Raw genomic sequence first — 7,877 nt, 5'->3', positions numbered from 1 at the left:
GTATAGCTAAGGAAAAGGGATAACTTGAGAAGAAGCCAAAAGGAGAAGATCCTAAGGATCTTTACTAATGAAGAAATCTCCATCTTTATCAGGTTCATTATGCATTTTGGCTTTTTTTTATTAAGTAGAAAGTAGAGTCACATGCACAATTGCATTCTTTATAAGAAGTCTTGATTTTTGTGAAGCATGGCATCATATAAAGAAGCATATGATGGTAGGAAAATTAGAGTCTACTTGATTAAGTTGCTTTGGTAGGAATCATCTAGCTTACAAGAATGAGAAGACTGGAACCATATTGCATATTTTAGTTCATCCAAGTATTTTCTAACATACTATTAGAGGTAGTCAAGGACTATTAAAGATACTCCTATAAGAACCATAATTTAGGAAGGTTCTTGGAAGAAGCATTATGGCTATTATATATATTCCATATAGTATGGAATCAATAAGGATGAATGCATGCAAATGGTCAAATGGCAGTTTGAAAGACAAAATTAAAGTCTTTCTAATCTAAAAGAAAAGCTTATCTTCAATAAGGAAAGCTCAAAGGATGGCTAGATGGTTGTATGGAAGCAAAGGTATGGGTATTATTATTTTTAAGTAACTCTTCTCTAGGGAAGGGTTCATATCTACAAGAATCTCGCAGAAAGAGTTGGTTATAAAGGCATGCTTAGTAAGTGTCCCCTGTGATTACTCGATGCTTGAAAGAAGAAGTTTAATATGCTTCAAAATGACTAAAATATTAAGACTCTTCCACAATGTAGCATGGCATAAACACAATGATATTGATCAACATCAAGTATGATCTTCGAAAGAAAGAAAGAAAGTTAATAATGACAACTCCAAAGGAAGATGTTGTAGCTTGTTAATCAGTTCGATCCATGGGCACCTTGATCAAAAGTGTATGCATGAAGAAGGAATCTTGTACAATATGGAGATGGCTCATGCAAAAGGATGTTGATCTCGAAGGATTAAAGTAAGAAGATACTTTGATGAAAGGACCATCATAATAAGGTAACTATGATATTAATATTTTGGTATTGGTTATCTAGTGATATATATTTTTCACTACTTGGGAAAATGTTGCACAAGTACGTAATGACAGTTGAGACAAATAAATCTGCAATTGTTTGCTTTGAACTCAATCCTATAAATTGAGTAAATGTCTTGGATAATGCTTTGAAGGATTATATGGTCAATATTTGTACATCGTCTTGGGATTGAAAGGTAGCAGTATAAGAGGATAACTTGAAGTTCATGTTTTGATAAAAATGAATATCGCTTTCATGTATAGAGGGAGCTATGACTAGAAGAAAGTGACATGTAAGGTTGATGGCCTGAATCCTATCATAAGATTAAAGAAAAAGGATGGCTTCATAATATCCGGGAAGGTAGAAGCTCAATATGATAAGATGCAAAAGAAAGGAGGATCCATGCAACTACTACTTGAATATCCCCATGAATAACTTGTAGCTGATATATTTAGGAAGACAAGCTTAAGAGCTCGTGGTTATGAATTCTCAATTAAAGGAAGTAAGAAATTTCCTCTATATTTGAGAGGAGATAAGAAGTCTCCATGAATAATTGAAAAAGGAGCAAAAATATATTCCCTAATCAAGAGAGAATGAGGATCTCCTCTCTAGTTGAGAGGGAGTGATGTGAAAAACATCATATTCTCCACGTATCATGCACTAGACAAGGACTAACCATCATAAGTCTTAGTGAAGGCACTAGGAAGGAGAATGGAGGATTGGATAAGCCCATGAGATTAATACTCCTCGAGGATATAGAATCCAAGATAGGAAGTATTCTTGTTAACCGACACTCTTTGAGGATTGGATAGGTATCCAAGACAAGAGTGGTTGAAGAGGACTGATATTCTTTGAGGATTGGGAAACCAAGATAAGAATAGTCCTAAAAGGACATCCCTAATGAACATTTGGATGGGGTATGTACCTTGAAGGGTAGTGTGGTATCTCACGTAAAGCCTCCCAACATTATGTTTTGATATTAGAAAAGCTTGTCAGTTAAGGCCTTACTATGTTGATAATGTTGGTCATGATGTTGATGCTTAATGATGGCTTACCAATCCTACTCTTCTTATGAGAACTCTTTAGTTTGAGAATATCCTTATACCAATTATACAATTATGAATAAATCCCTAGTTAAGAGAGAGTGTTGGAAAATGTAACTTCAGTCTTCATAATTGTCATTTTACTCATGTCATTATGTATATCTTATGTAACAAATAAAAGAAGAAAGAAAATTATTATTTTCAAGCATGGGTTTCATGCTTCTTTTGATTTTTCATATAGGTTAAGCATGTTCTTCATGCTTCTATGGTTTGTCATGTCATAAGAATAATTGTCACAAGTCAAGAGAGTCAGTATCATTTATATAATACCCTGTTGGCATGCAGGATGATGATAGACCCGAGATTTGGGACACAGTGCCCAAAAAAGACTTGCTTAGAATCGACCCTTTTGGAAACACCCACAAAGTGGGTGAAGTCTCACCCAAGACGCTAATGGGTGACTATCGAAACTAGGTTTTGCATTTGGATGGGATTATCTTTAAGTTATGATGCATAACTATTATTTAACACAACCCAAACCACTCAAATGCTAGCTTGCATTGTGTTCTGTACCAAACATAAAATCCCTCAGCTGTTACAGAAACCTATCACAACTATGTGCAGTGCAATAGGACTCTCGTGAACCTTCAACATACCAAGCAATGTGCGATAGTCACATAACCAACACTGAGAGGTTGCATCTACCCTTGATTATAACAATACCAAAAAACCAATGATTGTGACTACTAGACAAAGCTTAGTAGTCACAACACTACAGGGCCATACATGCACATATTGTTAGTATAAACTACCACGACAAATCAAAACAACAAAACAAACATCAAGATTAATCAACAAATTGAAAAACCTTCAATATTAATATCATCCAACCTCAAATCGTAGACAATATTCATCTTCAATATATATATATATATTCAACTAGCGTTCGTACAATAGTGAAATCCACCATTATACTCACATAGTTATGCAAAAAAAGGGAAATAACACACAACTTATTCATTAATAGTCACAAACATAACAGAAACATATTATTCTCCTCAATACCAGACCATCTGTATTGGCAGAAAGGAGAGAAAATACCCAAAGTTACAAATAACAGTTTATTGCTCCCTCTCGCCATCAGTAAGATTATCTAAGACAAAAACATAGAACTTATTGCGGGAACATTAAGATATACCATTCATAACTAACATCATTTACATTAACTTTGTCGAATAACGAACGACCCAACAATAATAACCAAATACTTAGTATAGGGACCGACTTTGACTCATAGGACACAAAATTGACTAATAAATCACTGATCACCAATAATACATCCACCAACTGATTGTTATTAGCCAACCACCCTTTGGTCCTGGACAAACCATTTTATAATACTTAGAAGTTCCTCTTGAAGGCTTTCCTTTTCCCGCCCATTTGGGCTAGATAGCTCGCTGGTCATTGATATATTTCCCTGATGCTTTCTGAGTTGCCCCACACAAAGTATAACTGCTTCAAAATATCCTTCGTGTGGGTTCGGATCCACTTTTCCCAGTCTCGTCTACCTCAAAATATTTGTAATTGTTTGATAGCCACAACCTCCTTTTTGGCTTCCTCCTCCTGTAGAATATTAATAATCATTATCCTTTGTCCATGTCCTTTTATTCCTTCTGCTACTATCTTCCTCTGGCATGGAATCTTCCTTTGCCATGCCTCAACCCTTGCAATAGCCCCATGTTGTGCTCTCCTTCCTTGCCTTTCTCGTGTCAGCCCTCTGCTGCATGGTCCTACCTATACCAAAAAAAATTCAATTTTTTTTTGGATCACAATAGGCCCCCAACACAAAAATATGGCTCATCCTTGAGCCACTAAGTCCTTCTCCTATCCCCATGGATCCAAGACCTCTAACATTACTGAGGTTGTCTCTCTTCCTTTGGTACAACTACTTGTTGAGGCCTCGAAAATCATTGCAACAACATTGGGGATAACCACCCGGTCCGGACCTTAAAACAACTCCTTTTCCATTTGGGATAGTGGCTCCAACTGGTTCAATTAGGTCCAGTTACCTTCTCCCAACCACTATGAGCTTTAAATATGTCTTTGATTTCTAATAGCTAGGGCCATCAAATTAATTCTTCAAGATGATCAGGCAAGAAGAATGTTCCTTAAGTTGTTTTTGTGGAACAACCAAACCAATCTAAAGTTTTTTCACAAAAGAGGACTTATATGAATGTAGAATTAATCTAAATGCAAACTAATTCTAAAATGTAAGATCTATCGTAGCACATGCAAGATTAAGTCTAAAATGCAATTAATCTAAACTATCTCGATTGAAGGAAAGGGTAACCCTTTTCTCAATCGAGAACCAACTTAACTTAATGGGAAAAGAGGCTTTAAAGAATTAGAATTAAGATGGAGGAATTAGATCAAGGAGATAACTCACAAGATCTGATTCCTCATCAGCATAAATACTAACAATTAAACACTTAGTAAATAGTTACATAATTGTCTTTTGAAAATATATCCAATTCCTTATTTATCATATGCATAAGAATTTCAAAGGTTCATGATGAATTACGAAATTAGTTCAAATAAGACATTATCTATGCAAGCAAACAATTATTATCTTAAATCAGAAGATAGCTTGCTGATCTAAGATTATAACTATCTATTCCTATGCAAATTTCAACTCTCACATTATATCTAAAATTAAGCTCATAGAATAGTCTGAGCAAACTTTTAAATGAATTAACACTCAAGATTCAACAATAGTGCATGAATCCAATTATTAAATCATACATTCAAAATATAAATTGAAAGACTGAAATAAGAATTTATTTTAGTTAAATCCTGTAAACAATAGTGTTAAACATCATTAACTGAAATGATCCTTTATTAATAAATGAAATCAAATTACAGATTCTCACAGAATGACAGTAGTGCACAATTCTTTGGAGTCTGTAATCGATCTCTGCTTGCAGAAAATGTATCCTCCTTTCAACAGTAGTGCATGATAAGCAAGAGCTTCTCCACCAACAAATATAATCCATAGTTACAGTATTACAAGCTTCTCTCCCTTGATTCGGGACCTATCATTCTATTAAAAAGACTAAGAGGTACAATAGTGCAAACCTCCAAGACTTTCTCTTTCGAATTCTGGACCTCTATTTCATATAACAAGTAAGCTTAAATAGCAGAAAGCAACTGAATCTATTACGTAGAGCCTTGAGGGCATTTAAACAGATCTCTTCAACAATGTTTAAAGGAAAACAATTTTTTGGTATCAATTTCTGAAAGTGATTTGTTGTCATTATTGGCTTTGTTTGTTCTATCGGGTTCTCTGGATGTTTGTCCATTTGTTTGAACTGAACTGCCACTTATCAGCACAACTGTCTTCTTCTGTCATGAACCTGAACACTGAAAACAAGAATTGATAAGATAAAAATAATTGAGACTGATAAGAGAATTTCATTTGAAATAAATCACTTTTGCAGGAAATTAGGAAAAATGTAGAGCGTAATAAATCTCGACACAAACATTATGGAGAGGAATGTAAAGTGAGGTCTACGGTAAGAGAGGTGGACTTTACGGTCTTATCGCATATCGCTTTTAGACCAGGGGGAGAACTTAGAATAATCGCAATCGGCTGGAGACTAGGAGTACTTCAAATAATATCGCAATCGTAATCGCGGAAAGGTGGATGGCTAACGATTTTTTTGGAGGGGTTCGAAGTGGTAAGCGATTTTTGAAGAGGGGGGTTCGAAATAACAAAGGAGTGACACATGGATATATGGCTTGGACGAAAAACCACTTTTTGGACCCCCCTTTGAGAAACTTAAAATTGAGCGCAAGGGGGTCTGAAATCTTCTTTGTCGTTGATCCGGGTAGATTAGATCTGATTCGTTTATTTTTACAAGACAAGTTGGGCTTTTCATATTATCACAATTGGTGTTCGGAGTGGAGGCAAAGGAATATGGTTTAAGTCCCGAATATTTGCGATCTGCGAGATGATGTGGAGGATGATGTCACAGGTGACATGGATTTGACGTCACTGCTGATGTGGTGGAATGGGTCTTATTGCAAAATCACAATTGGCATAACGTAGGAGGTAGGTAGAAATTATCCTTTCGCATTTGCGATAGTCGTGGACTCGGGGGAATTTTTGAATTGACATGTAATTTTTATTGGGTCCAGGTCTTATCGTAAATCACAATCGCTATCGGCATGAGGCATCATATCACAATCGCAATCGGTGGTACGAAAGGATTAAAATTGTGATTCTTGCAATTGCGCGGATGTGGGGGGATTTATGAACTGGAGTGAATAATCTCGGTGGGTCTGATTATATCGCATATCGCAATTGGGAAAGGGGAGAGTGCTTGGCCTTTGAATTTTTGTGATAGCCTACGAATGCGAGACTTTATGGATTGGCATGTATAATCCCATCGAGTCCGGGATTAATCGCAATCGCAAATCGATGTAGGTAATGGGGTATGACCCTTTGGTAACTGCGATAGTCGTAAACGCGGGGAATTTTATGAATTGCAATGTATAATCCCATCGGGTCCAGGCCTTATCATATATCACAATCGGGAAAGGGAGCGAAGTATGGACTTTGGAACTTTTGTGATAACTTGCGGATGCGGGATTTTATGGATATGCATGTATTTTCCCGCCAGTTTCGGTCTAATTACATTTCACAATTCGGTGTTAGCGGGAAGTCTTTGCCTTTGGATTTTTTTATCATGGGATGTGTGATGCGGGGTATGGCGGAGAGTCAGAGTTTGTAAAGAGTTAACTTTTGTTTATAAATATTTTAACCATTGGGGATTAAAAACCTGGATTTCTTTTGTTTTTTGATTAAATAATCCATATTATTTATTACTTAAGGTTTTTTAAAGCCTAAGTATAAGTCCTGGTTATGGGGGCTATTTAATTTGGCTTTTTGGAATAATCAAGGTTTGATACTTGGATTTTAATTAAAAAAACCTAAGTATTAAACCTTGATTATAGGATTTTATTAACATTTTTTATATTGATTTTCTAAAACTAAAGGGTACCTATTTTAATATAATAAATTTCATAGGAAATTTATAATACATTAAAATGAGGGTTTCTGAATAGTACAACAATTGGCGATTCACTGGAAGAACCAGTTATCTTTGATAAATGAAATTTTTCAAAAATTCAGTAAAAATAATCTAAGAAGTGGAAACTACTTTTTGAAACATTTAGATAAATAAAATCATTGTGGCTATAAAAGTCATTAAATTGCAATTTCTTTCAAAAACCTTTTTGTGAATGAAAAACTCCTATTTACTTGTATCAATCATTAATCAGTTGTGAAAATGAAGTAGTGGTCCTTTTATGACTTAGCTTATAATGTACTCATTCATCACAGGTGGAGCCACTGCTGCCAGCGAGGGTTTATAGCCCTGACAGGGTTACCTTTTAATCAACAACAATCTAGTATCCCATCCATTTAATAGTGCAATAATTAAAGGTAAAAAAAAATTTTGTTTGTTTTTTTTTTTGATGCTAAAAAACCATTGTCCTTTTTGGTGGCCAGATAATGACAATGCCATTCACCGATAACAATCAAACTGAACAAGTTGGCCCGTGATGAGACCCCTTGTCTTATAATTAAAAATCGTAAGCCATTACCCTGATTTGGTTTTCAGTGTGATAATGTCAGTTTAACTGGTTCCCTATGAACATGGTAAGCAGGCTCGTGATGAGACCTCTTATCTTTTTAGATTTTTAATATTTTCAGAGTTAATATTATTATTATTATTTTTTC

Source organism: Pinus tabuliformis, chromosome 3_1 (genome assembly GCF_031772625.1).
Source record: "Pinus tabuliformis cultivar Carrire ecotype Pingquan chromosome 3_1, CPIR1, whole genome shotgun sequence".
NCBI lineage: Eukaryota > Viridiplantae > Streptophyta > Pinopsida > Pinales > Pinaceae > Pinus > Pinus tabuliformis.
Note: the sequence above shows the minus strand (reverse complement) of the source record.